We start from the raw sequence: 13,815 nt of genomic DNA on the forward strand, positions 1-13,815 counted from the left end.
AAAGGTCTATTTGACTGTGGCAGTATTACAAGAGGTCATACTTTTTCAAAGATGAACTGTTCTTGAGCAATTTTTGCAATTTGTTCTGCAGAAATAAGCTCTCCATCAATATCAACCACCTTCTTTTTTCACATATTTCTATTGAACTAATTTGTGTTGGTTTTTCATTATTTCTTGAAGATTTTACAAGAAAATGACACATTTTTCTCAATAATAGAGTTCTCAATGCCCTCTGTTATAGCACAGCAAAACTGATAGATTGTAATATCTTATGACATTCTCAGGTTTTTAATTTTACAGTGTGAAGATCTGAGACCCAGCAGAGCAACAGGTAATTACTATTTTCAAAGCACCTGGAAACTTTAAGTAGGATATAGACCCATTGCGCCAGGAGCTGAACATGTATTTGGTAAGTTTCTGATTCAGTTTCAATTTGAAAACATGAGATAAACACCCAAAGAGTGAAATTATGCAAGAAATTGATTTTTTTTAAAAAAAAAGGAATTAGATTCAGTTTTAAAATAATATCTATTTCTGTTTCTGTAAAAGCTGAGAGATTGTTCTAATCAGACATATTTGATCCCACACACAATACTTCCCTCCTTGTTTTGTTTGTCAAGACTGTAAAATGTACAGAAGTATGAAAGCTGTAGCAATATAAGAATCAATACATTAAAATTGAAAGAATTTTCATAGCTAGAATTCTGAGGCTACTCATTGAGCCTGAGCAGATACTCTGAGTTGTGCTATTGTAAATTAAAAAAAAAGTTTAATGTAGAATATTTTGTTTTTCTTTTTGTTTGCTTTCTTTAATTCTCTGTGACAAAGTCCCAGATACAGAAACCTTGGAAACACAGTCTCTTTATCACAAACAGTGAGTTTTGATGGGCTAAGAAATTAGGCAGGAAATAAATCCTAAATCCTACTGGTACTTTGCCTGAAGAGAAGTGTTATTGTGAAATATTTCAAATTTTAAGAACCACTGTCTGGTTACAAAATGTTTCATCATCATCTTTCCAACCAACTCTACTACTTAGGGATTTTTTATGAGGAAATAAATGAAAACTAAATGAAAGCTTCTTTCTTAAAAGAAAATAATTAAACAAAAAAAATGCCAGAAAAAAAATAATATCCATTATTTTAACACCCTGATGCAAGACTGTCTCAAAACCTACACATCTATTATTAACTATACTTTCTAAAAGTACAGTTAAAGAATTATAAGCAGACATGTTCAGAAGGATTTTTTTAGTAATCAACCATAACATACAGGTTTCCATAAGAAATATTATAATAAAACAGACTTTCAGCAATGTATTGAAAAATTCTGCCTCTGGCATAATTTATTCTTTATTCTAGAAAGTCTAGAGCAAGAGAGCCACAAGATCTGTAGAAGAAGCATTCTGGAGCAGTTTCCTTTAAAAAAAAATTGTTAAGACCAATAAATGACACAAAATATGTGACGTAACACATCATTAAAAGAATTAAAGTTGCCCTATTCTGCAGTGCAGAAATGAGGAAACATACAACAAAACAGAAAAATTCAAAATGAAACAAATTATTTTCCTCCTCTAAGACCTGACTGTGGAGCTCATTAGCACAGGATACCAACAGGATGAGAGATTAATGAGATTCAAAAGAAGGTGAGGAATGTATATCAACTAGAAGAAGAAGAATTATATCAGTAATTAAAACTTTTGAAAGGACCAGAAACCTCATTTTTTCATGAGTTAAAACTGAAGTGGAGTTAAAAAGGAGACCTTTCCTGGTGGTGATTAGCCTCTGATTGTCTGTTGTAGGGTTTTTCTTTAATTGCTCAGTGCCACAGCGAGCTAATGCACAATACAAAGCCACAGATCTTTTCCAGAATGGTGTCTGGCGTTATCACATTTGGAAGACTCCAGTTTTTCCCAATTCTTGTCAGTTACCACTCTGTGGTTGAAATCATAATGTATAAATAATTTATAGGCACTAAGATTTTGGAGTTTATTGCTACAAAGCTGTTTGGATTGTAGAAATTATTCTTCTAGGAAATTATTGGCTGGATATATAGCTGATATAATACCCTTTTGGTATTATTTCCTGTCTAGTCATTATTTCTTTACTAATCATAGTGTTTTGTTTGTCTTTCAGCTGCTAGTGAAAGCATGTTCAGTGGGATGATCTGTGGAAAGGATGCTGAGTAAGACCTGCATTCTAAAAGAATATTTTAATGGAACAGATTAACACTTCTTTGATACACACTATCACAAAGGATTTGCACGTCTTTAAGGTTACATGTGAGCATATCTATGGTATAAATTAAGGACAAATATCAGATTCTGCACCTGGGGTGGTGCATTCCTGGATGTACATATAGATAGGAGGAAAAAAGGTTGGTGTGCAGCCCTGCAGAAAGAGATGGGGGGAGGGGGGCTGGTTGATGGTAAGCTTGATATGAGTCAACAATGTGCCTTGGCAGCCAGAAGGGCCGGGCATATCCTAGCGTACATTAAGCACAGTACAGATTGCTGGTGGAAAGAAGTAATTGTCCTCCTACACTCAGCATTGGTGCAGCCTCATCTGAAGTACTGTGTGCAATTCTGGACAAGACCATAGGATATAAAATTATCACAATGTGTCAAAAAGAGGGCAAAGGTAAGGGTCAAAAGACTAGAGGGCGTGACTTATGAGGGGTGGCTGAGGATACAAGGTTTGTTCAATTTGTAGAAGAGGAGGTTGGGATGTCACCTTATTGCTGTCTACAGCTTTCTTGCAAGGAGGAGTGGAGGAGGATGTGCTGACCTCACCTCTGGTATCCAGTGATAGTATGTGAGGAGATGGCTTAAAGCTGTGTCAGGGGAAGTTCAGATTGATTCTTGTGAAAAATGTTCTTCACTGAGATGGTGGTCTAGCACTGGAACAAACTCCCTGGGGAAGCAGTCAATGGCTCCATGCCTGTCAGTGTTCATGAAGCATTTTGACAACACTCTTAAATAAGTCATTCAACTTTTAGATTGCTCTCTGTCAGGAGTTAAACTTGATTATACTCCTGGGTCCCTTTGGAATCTGGATATTCTATGCTTCTATGATTCTGTCATATGATGAAGTGTTTTCTGAACTATATTCACTAGGGTGAAAGCTGAATGGAAAAAAAACCCAACCAACCAAACAAACAAAAAACCCACCCAAAAGACTGGAACCTAAACAAATAGCTTATCTGAGTAACGTGTTCAAGACATTTATAAAACCCTTTCTATTCATGACAGAGACAGACTTAAAATATATATATTTGAACGTATTGAGACTAATTAGCCTTCCTGTATCCAACTTCACCTCCTGTTTCCTCTTCCAAATAACACCTGTTATTCATGAGGTAAGCTTTATAAAAGTCATTGCTTCCAGACAGTATCAGCATAAATCCATCTGTTCCTCAGTCTCCACTTCATGCTTTACTTAATAAAAATACCTCAGCATTATTTTTTTTCCCTGAATTCTCACTTTGTTCTTTTTTCTGCAGCAAAAATCAATCAATTGCCATTACATTACTCTCGGTACTGATACCATATCATTCAGGCTGTAAATCCTCTTGTTCAATTAGTGCCACAGAAGTAATGGTTAATGAGATCACAAAATACTTGTGCAAAGGAATAGCGCCAGAGAGCTATTCATTTGAATAGACTAAGGGGCATTTCTAGGGTTATAGTGTGCTCCTTTCAAGGCCATGACTTTGACTTTTTTCTTTCTGAAGTCTGAAATGTGCTTTGCTTTGAAATCTGTTAAGACAAATATATTTCAGAGGCTGTGGACTTGATCAAGAAAGGCAGGAAATCTCTACATATTTTATTTGCATTTTTGTTGCATGAATTGTAGTTATTACTGGCCCTGACTGATTTAATTTACAGTGTTTTTCCTGCACTTTAGAACGCTCTGTACATTCAAAAGATATCTATGTGCTCATTAGACTTATAGAGTATTTCAGGTTGGAAGAGATCTCAGGATATCTGTGGTCCAATATCCTGCTCACAGCAGGGTCTGCTATGGGATCAGACCAGTTTGTACCCAGTCATGTCTTGAAAACCTCAAAGCGTGAAACCACACTATATTTCTTGGCAATTTGTGTCATGGCTTGACACTCCTCATGGGGAACAAGCTTCTCCATATAGCCAGTCTCAACCTATTGTGTTTTTACTTTTGCCTATTGTCTTTTATGAGAGCATCGATCCAGCTTCTTGATTACTCTTCATAGCTATTGGGGGCTGTCATTATGTCCCCTAAAGCTGCACTGTTTCTGCCTGACAAAGCCCAGCTCCTCCAGACTCTTCTCACAGAATGAGTGCTATAGACCCGACAATCTCTGTGGTCGCCTACACAATCCATGTGTTTCCTATACTGGGGACACAAAACAGTATTCTGCTGTGATCTAATGTGTGCTAAGACCTTATTACCACACAGGGGGAGAGATCGGTGGCTTGATTTCAGCCACAATGCAACAGCACTATGTACCACCTTTCTCAGACAGTGGCGTATCCAAGGATTACCTTAGTTTGTAGATAACCATAGCTTCATCATCACATCATGGCCTGTTCTCCTGATCTCTTTTCCATCCTGAATATACTGGTACCAAGCCTTCATGGCCTTTAATGAAAAGTCTAAGACTTGTGCATTAGGGTTTTCTGTTTGTTTGGGGTTTTTTTCTAAATAAAATAAAAAAAAAACCTTTGAAATATTTAATTTATGTTTCTGACATAATCCACCTGATGCTCATATAAGATGCTTCAAAAATTTTCTTGTACATAAATAAGTGGAGTCGCAGGAATAAAGTCACGGCTAGTATTTTCCAGAGAGCCTGTCGTAAGTATCCACCTTCAGCAGGACCAAGGCTCTATAGTTCTTGTCACGTTAATGGAATTTTCCAATCTATTTCGTTACCATCTCTCATTTCTGCCATGCCGCCCTCCCCAACTCCCTGCCTTTTTGTCATATCAAAGTCTTTGCATTTAGAAATTAATTATATTATTCAGAAAGGATATCTACTTACCACCACCCTTTAAATTTCATGAAACAGAATTTTAAAGAAAGGTAATATTCTCCTCTTAAGAGAAAATAATGTAACTATATTTACTATGGGCTGAATTTTGCTTTCCATTACATTATTTTGTTGCAGTTAGCTGGATACTGGGATGTGTCATGACTCTAGGGCATTCATTGTCTCCATGGAATATGGGTTTACATGTGGAAATTCACAAAGAAAAAATATAGTATTTTATTTATTTTAATCATCTAGTATTGGCTGAAGTTATCTAACAGACTAGGAGAGATTATAGAATGAGAAAAAGAAAGATATTTTTTTACCCACAGGAATGCGTGAAATGTGAATGATTGGACTGAGTTCGATTTCAATGTTCAATATTTCTTTGCATCATTGTTAGATCAACAGGAAGCTAATGGTTTGCTCTTGATTTAGCATTCAGTATGGAGATTGCTACCTATAGACAGAATAACTTTATGAGGATGCAATTTAAATTCTGAAAAGAGTGATTTACAGTAAGAGAAACAAGTGAAAATTATAATCATTTGACAAACAATATGTATACACATCTTTTCTTCTTCAAAAGAGATACATTTAATCTATTTTTGTTTATTAAATACTCTACAAACAACATCCACTTTTTTAAAATAAACACTAACATACCTGCATATTTACTGTTAATAGCTTCAAAAGTAAGCCAACAAATTTGTTTTTTTGAGAAAATTACTTTTGTCCATGTTCATAAATATCTGTCAAAACTTGACTTTTCTTTAGGAAAAATACAAAAAAACCTAGATAGTCTAAATGGACACGTTTATATTGAATGTATCATTTTAGAATCAGCAAATTTTTTTGAATATCCATATGGCACCTAAAGTCCGTGCTTTGAATCTTTGCCCATAATAAAAGATAGTAAAGGGAACCTGAACCTCCACTTGTTTTGTCATGCCTTGCGGTGTAGTCAAGTCAGAATAATGCAAGACTAATGCGAACATTCATTTTGTCTCTGCTGTGCTCCCTGTCCAGGCAGGCAGAATACAAAGCAGTTGGGAAGTGTTTGAACTGATCTTATCATGACAGCTGTTTAGGAGTACAAGATCCAGTGGTGACATCAGTTATAACACACACAGAATAACCACAGAAACTATTACAAAGCATTTACCACACATGTATAGCAAATATTAGTCCCTTTAAAACACCTGAAAGCTTAAAGCAATACTAGTCTGTTAGTTTATAGGCATAAACATAAATATTTTTTTTCAAAAATAATTCCAAAATAATTTTTTTCCTATGCTTAACACAGAAAGGAGTAGTCTGCAAATTGTTATCAAGAGCGTTGTGTCTTCTGAGATCTTTGACATCCAAAAATAAATATAGTTATTTTAAAATCTGAGTTGGACATCAGGGCAGTGATAATTATTTTTAGAACTCAGCATACATGTTTTACATTCAGCTTAACTGATACTTTGCACTTTGTGAACTCAGTGTGCCTTATGCTGTTATGGCTTTAAAGACAACTAAATATACTAAGATCTTCCTAACTTGTAGCTGTTAAGAAAATGAAAAGTACACTTCTCTTAATGGAATCCATATTCTAATATTATTTTTGTTATTAAGTACCAAAAAAGAAGAATTGCATCTGTTTTAGATGGCTGCTTGTCACAAGGGTTTTTTCCACTTACGTAATGAAAACCTTTAGAATATGTGTTATGGCTTTCCCTTCATTAACAAAAAAGGAAAATTCTGAAATAGCTGCTACCTATGCAAGCATATACCTGCTTTCATGACTGATGTGTGTGCATATTCATTCTAAACCAGGAAGTATTGCAGGGATTTTTCCTAATTAACTACATGCAATTAGAGATTTTGCTGTTTCTGTTCAGAAAGACAGTAGGTATAGTTTTGATTAGAAGGATGTTATAGATACTTCACTCCTCTGTACAATGTTGCTAGTATGTTATTTATATGTTATTCATCATTTTTCAACTTTGTTTACATGTCCACAGATTGCGCCAATTAATAAAATCTTTTTAATTTTCAATATTGCCATTAAAAACCATCCTTTCAGATTTCACAAATTACAATGCATTCCGATGCTATGATAGTAGCAACCTTTTTTCCTTGCTTTTTAACAGGCCTCATACCTCCTGGTCTCCATTGGTAGAATTTTATTTGGTTAAAAATCAATGCCTTTCAAAATTAGTCAACATATTTCAATTAGGATATTTTTATATGGAACACATTTTCCTAAGAGGCAAAAAACCCCACTGCCTTTCTAGTGTAGTCAATTTTGATAATAGGTAAGGAATAATGCTCTGATTTTATGTTATTGATTAAGGCCATATTCCTAAATTCTTAGTCACAAATATTGAAAGAAAAAAGAATGAAAAGAAAAAAAAAAGATGAGTGAAAAGAAAACACTAGTCCCCCATTATTTACTGCAAATATTATTACTGAACAAAATCTCTTTCTCATAGCTCAAATGGATCAAATTTTTTTTTGAATTACCAACCCTGTAAAAATTTAATCTTTTTTGGCATGGGAATCATAGATTCATAGAATCATCAGGTTGGAAAGGACCCACTGGATCATTGAGTCGTACCATTCCTAATACTCCCTTAAACCATGTCCCTAAGCACTTCATCCACCCGTTCCTTAAAACTTTGGACAACAGACCAATTGTTTTGAAGGCCAAGTTAACTGAAGACCTTCCCAAGTCTCTGCTCAGTTTTTCATTCATTGCTTCGCAAAATACCAGATGGCCGGAGATAGTACCATTCATAGCTTAAATATTTGAGCACAACGAAGCAAGAAAAATTTAAGATATCCAATAGTTTGTAAAGGAGTTATAAAATCATCCATTTCTCTCTGAGACAGAACTACAGATTTAAGCAAAGCAACAATCGTCTTTTTATTATTAAATATCACTCAGAAGTGCAGAGGCTGGCAGATTTTGTTTGTCCAGCTTCTCTTAATTTTAAGTAATTTTGTCAAGATAAGCCTCTACATGAAATAACTATCATAAAAATTGATATCAGTGCCATTCTTCACAAGCTGGAATTATGCTGTTACTGTGCACTGATGGCCTTATCCCACACTTCCAGTTGGGTCCTACAGATCTCTTTGGTTGGATGATCCAAAATAAACACCGCAGCTACACCAGCTTGCTGCTGCCTGTACTCAGCCTTTCCTACACAGAACGTTTTCTGCCTTTCTTTACTAAGACCCTTAATCTGAGAATTGGGATTCCAGTCATAGCAATCTCATATGTATTGCAGTGTTACTTCACAGACAGCTTTCAATACCAGAACAAGCAGTTCTTGGTGTGATTTTCTGTGAGAAGGATCTTCCCCATTGAAAAGCGCTCCTCCTTCTCTTTGTGTTATACCATAACATAGGAACAAACACAGCAAGTCAAATTCTTGAATCACACAATGCAGAGTATATCCGGATACTAAGTGAGAGTTGGAAGCAATAGAAGCAGTAAAAATAAAATTTTTTATACCCAATCAGAATGAAAATCTTTAACTGAGATAAAAATATTCCAAAATCATTATAATCTGCTGAGCATCAAGAGCAACTGCTTATCTGAAATCAGTCTGACTAGTTGCTTATATGATTGTATTCACCTGGGAAGCCCTGACTTTTGTGCTAGAATATTCTCATAGCTATTACTGATTCATATCTCACCACATGTAAATACTGAAACGGGCTAAAATGAAGACCTAATGTAGAATTTCTGAGACTGATACTGAATAGAGGCATCTTGCCAAAAGTAAGATCTTTTACAGCAGAGTTGGAATTCCTTTCTAGAAATGAAAAATACATGCCCTCTGGATTTATTATAAAGACCTCCATGTTCTACAAAGGCCTTTTGTAAAGAGTACTATCTTTAGATAAGTACTGCATCTCTTTGGATGTTTTTATGGTATGGAAACTGATGTATAGAATTACTGCAACTGAAATGTACGTTGGAACTTCACGTGTCTTAATACTGAAAGGAGTGGTGTCAAATAAAAAGCAAAACAGAGCTAATACAAAGCAGACAAAGGAGGCAATGCCTGTAATTATTTGAAAAACTTCAGAGGCTCAGATCACAATTTTACAGGTTCACAAAATACATCTTTATGTGTGAACTGACAGATTGACACATCAAACAAAATCCTGAGATTGAAAAAAGGTACAAAAATGAAACAGAAACGTAACAATGGAACATCAGATCTTTTTAGTGCAGTACAAAATCAAGTGACATGCAGAGGCAGGTGTAGATTTAATATATAATACTGCCATATATTGAAACATAAGGTTATAAATATTATGCGTATACACAGAGTTCAGGTATTTGCTTTAAGAAAAGACTTCCAGTGTACCACTGTATAATTTTACTGTGTATGATTTCCAGTGTTGGAGTGGGATACGTGCAGATTAATTTGTTTGTAATATAGTTCCACAACTGGATAGCCCTAAATTTGAAATTTAGTGTGTATTCAGTTGTTGTAGAAAGTTGCTGCCAGGGCTACTCAACAATTACCAGGAAAGCTGTGTGTGACTTCAAGCTAGCTTGAAGTTTTCCTTTATCATGGTCTTTTCAGGATTTAACTCGCTTTGGGGATTCCAGAAATTCACCAAGGCAATCATTAACAACTGAGATCACAAACACTGATGGTAATGGAGACACAGCAATTTCAGGAAGTGAGAGAAACAGAGGAGGATGCTAATCCAGGAATTCATGGAATAAAGTGGAAAAAAAACCCCAAACAAAACACAACACCCAAAAAAAAAAAAACCCTTTTAAATAATGTTTATTGTAAATCAACATTTTTAGAGCATACCGCATATATAGGAGACATAATGCTTGAAGGCCGTGAGAGAGAAAATGTGATGAAACTTAATTTTAAGCATACTGTTGTCTACGTGATACTTCTAGAGGTGAATAGGTTCAATGAATGAATGAAACACTCATAGTGAGTTTTCATAGAGAGGTCTATGAAAAGTGAAAAAGGTTCAGCAAGCAAAGTGAAGGACTAACCCAAAGTCCATCTGTCTCACATGCAGAAACTCACATCTTCCCTCCATCTCCTTTCTAAAACAAGTGTTTTAACACCTAGAATCTCTTGGATAATAAATACTAGTTTCTTGCTAGTGTAAAAAAAAAGGCTGATAGCTAAGGCATTCAGCTCAGAGTTGGAAGAACGTCCATTCATGAAGGAAAGCAGCGTGACACTGGACTTCTGACCTCTAGGGTGGTGGCTTGTCCTGTGGTGTTGTTTTGCAATGGGTGGAGGTAGAGGAGGAAAAAGACGTACTCTGACCATTATTGTTACTACCACTTATAAAAAAGAAGGCCAATTGGGCAACAGTTTTGAAAATTTGCTGAGACAAAGACATATAGAAGTTGTTCTAAGACTTTAGGCTGCTTTATGCATATCCAGTAAGAGAAAGCTGGATACTACAAGTTTCATACGCAGATTCCATATGTTTTGATATCTAAATATGTCTGCCTTAAGAATTTGATCCTTGTAATTGATCTCATGAAGCAGAAAGTTTGTTACTGAGCACAGAACTGCTATCAGATATATCAAGCTTAATGCTTTCCCTATTGAATCATTCTTCTTTTTCTTTTCCAGGCATATTCAAGTTTGAAAATTTTCCTTTACAGTGTCTCTGGGGTATGCTTTGTTTTGCAATTCACGACTCTGTTTGTGAAGTAAATACCAATAAGTCTCACTCTTAGCATATCAAACCTTTGCCTGGCAGCACATACAACAGCTTTGTTGCTCTCCAGCACTGCTCTGTCTACATTTTCTAACCTTCACCCACCACTTCTGGAGATGTGAAACTGGTTTGATCTTCATCTGCATTCCATCTGTTCTCACTCTCAACAGAGCAGGAATCACCAAGGGATGCCAACTACTGTCTGCCTTTTGTGAAAGGGACACATGCCTACTGTGGATTAAATCAAAATTCTTTAAAATGATTAAACATTTTTTCATGTGTTTCTGTGACAAAGTCTGAGCATGGGACTATGCATGTATGCCTCAAAGAGTTGGAACTTTATTTTTTATCTTCTTTTACTAAGGAAAAGAGTGAATCTCTTTAACATTTTGTAATTACTATTTGTAATACAAATACAAATTTGTGTACTTTGAAATTTTTGGTCATTTTACCCTTTGGTCACTTAATGATTCATTTAAACTTTTAAGTGTCATTATCTTTTTTGCATTTTTAATATTGAGACCAGAGAAGGATGAAGATTAGCCTCTCTTTATCAATATTCTTTTTTGTTCTACCTTACTTTTTCCAGTGATTGATCTTCCTTTTGCAGTCAGGCACTCCTTGATTAATGGCTTTGGCCTGTCTCCTCCTACTGTGCATAATATTTGAATAAGAAAAGAACAACTAAACTCACAATTAAGAAAAAAACCACAATTTTAACGCTATTTTGTTTTTTTCTTACGTATGTAAAAGGTAACATAAAATGATGAGTTGCTTTGTGCTAGTGTTTCATAATAGTCTGCAACATATATTATTTTAAAACAAATTCTTTAAATAATCACTCGCTTGAGAGAACACGTAACAAGGAAAATAGTATGTAGATGCTCAGACAGTGTAGCACGTTAAAGAAGTGAAAACCCTATTGTATAACCTGCCCATTACATACTCTACTGTCATTCTCTAGAGGGAATTCTCCCTTACTGTTTTCTATTTTACTATAATAAGATTATGTGCAGATTCAGGATACAGACTTCTTCAGTCTCTTTGTTATTTTCCCTCTGGGGCTGTCACTCATGTCAGTATTTTTAAATCATTGCAGACTTTATATTTGTTTATAAGTATGTTTGGATATGTATGCATGAATATGTGTTTATATGCAGAGAGACAGTCTCCAGAAATACCAATATTAGAGATTGAAGAAAACATAAAAGTTAAAATGATACATTCTTGCTAGTTTAATCTCACAAAAACATTCTGAAATGATGAATGGTTACAATTCCTGAAAGTCATTTTGCTTACAGCTACCTCCTTGCTGGCTGCAGGAAGTCACATCTTCAGCAGGCTAAATTGACATCTCTCTCTCAGTAGCCATAGAGCTACGCCAGAGGACAATCTGTCCCTGTATAAGCATAAATCATAAAACCACTAATTTTCCATTGCATAACATGTAGGGGAGTAATAATTAAGAATGTATAAAAACTCTTACTGAAATCCTAATGGTCAGTGTTTGCAGATGAAAAAAAAGTAGTTCCAGTTCTGCAGAATTGGGTTCAAGTTAAATAGAAATAGAAGAATGAAAATGGACAAAACTGTAAAATACAATCCATAAACTCCCCCACAAAATAACAAGATTTTATCTCCAATAATTTGTTTGTAGACAATGCTTTGGACAGAATTACCAGGAAAAGGTAGTATCTGCTTGCTTTTATATATCTAGGGTTTACTTTAGTGCCTGAAAAAAGCTTTAACCTCATTGATATGGACTTTACTAAAAAGCCTTAAAGTGCTTTATAGTATGTGAGAGTTCATGGAATTTCAGAAATCAGAAATGTTTTAAAGAAGTGGTGAACTGCTGGTTTTATTATGAATCTCTGTGTCTAGTTAGGCATTTATATTACTAGCTACCTTTGTTTCCAGTAAGGTATCATCTGAAAGAAGGCTAAGCTTATAAGCTTGAGGACTGACCTGAAGAGAAACCAGGAGAAGTTTAAGTTTCAAGAGGCTTTTGACTCCACACCAGATGCCAAATGTACGTCTTGGTTGAGTTTTATATTGAAGTGAAACAGAGTCCTCCCCCATGTAAAACAGGAACGTTGATTACCAGAAAAAAAATCAGAATAAGTCTATAAGTTAAGTTTTGCACAAAGCTGCACACGTAAAGCTTTATTTGAAGTTCTGGAATATAATTATAATTAAGACTTCAAAACATCTTTTTCATTACATTCAGAGCTTAAATTGTGTAACTCATTTGCATTCGAGATAAAAGAGATGCATAGTTTGTATGTTGAAAGTAGATTTGTAGAAGCATAAGCTCATTCCCAATGGCAAATATTACTAACTCCAATTCCAGTTATGAAACATTAAATTGTTTTTTAAGTGGGAGCCAGCTCTCTTAATAGGCTTTCAATATTAATCCTCTAATGCTTATTGTTGCTTTACTTTCTAGAGGCTATGTTAGAATGGATGAACTAGGAAAGTCTGAATTAGATTTAAACTAGAATTTAGACCTAAGAATTGGAAATATTTTGCATGAGATATGCAGTTTGACAGTATTAAAACTGTGTGATTTTACCCATATTTTTCAAAAAATCCTAGACATTACTATAGTTTAGATGAGCTTGCAAGTCTTGGACAATTTTTAGGATTAGAATTATCAATATCAAATTATTTTTAAAATTTTTCCATATAGTAATATTCAGAAGATACCTGTGCTAACACATTCTTGTCAAATTAAATAGTAGGAGGATCTTCTAGCACAGAACAAGAACATTATGCATTTTGGAGTCTTACCTTCAACAGGGGAACCAGAAACTTAAATTCCTTGGTTTATGCTGCAGTAGCAGACTCAGGAACATCTAAGGAGTTCAGTGGCAACCATATGATGCCACCACTGTCATGTTGCATGGTGTAAATTCCAGGGAGGCAAGAAAAAAATTCCTACAAACCTGTGCTTGTAATAATCAGTTGGTTTTAGGTCTGTGAATACCCAATTTTAAGAAAACAAACTAAATATCATTCAACTCAAGAAAGGAAAGGTCTTTAGGTCTGAAGCCACTCTACTTTCTACTAATAATTAAAAGGAAAAAATC

The 13,815-nt window shown here is 35.0% G+C and overlaps 1 long non-coding RNA gene across 1 annotated transcript; it reads left to right on the top strand.

The window, feature by feature from the left end:
- Positions 1-297: 297 nt before the first annotated feature.
- On the top strand, positions 298-11,098 carry LOC128854163 (uncharacterized). The gene is made up of 3 exons (XR_008453108.1): positions 298-409; positions 2,134-2,279; positions 10,639-11,098. It is a non-coding gene; the product is annotated as an uncharacterized LOC128854163 (long non-coding RNA).
- The last annotated feature ends 2,717 nt before the right edge of the window (positions 11,099-13,815 follow it).

The sequence above is a fragment of the Cuculus canorus genome, chromosome 1 (genome assembly GCF_017976375.1).
Source record: "Cuculus canorus isolate bCucCan1 chromosome 1, bCucCan1.pri, whole genome shotgun sequence".
Lineage (NCBI taxonomy): Eukaryota > Metazoa > Chordata > Aves > Cuculiformes > Cuculidae > Cuculus > Cuculus canorus.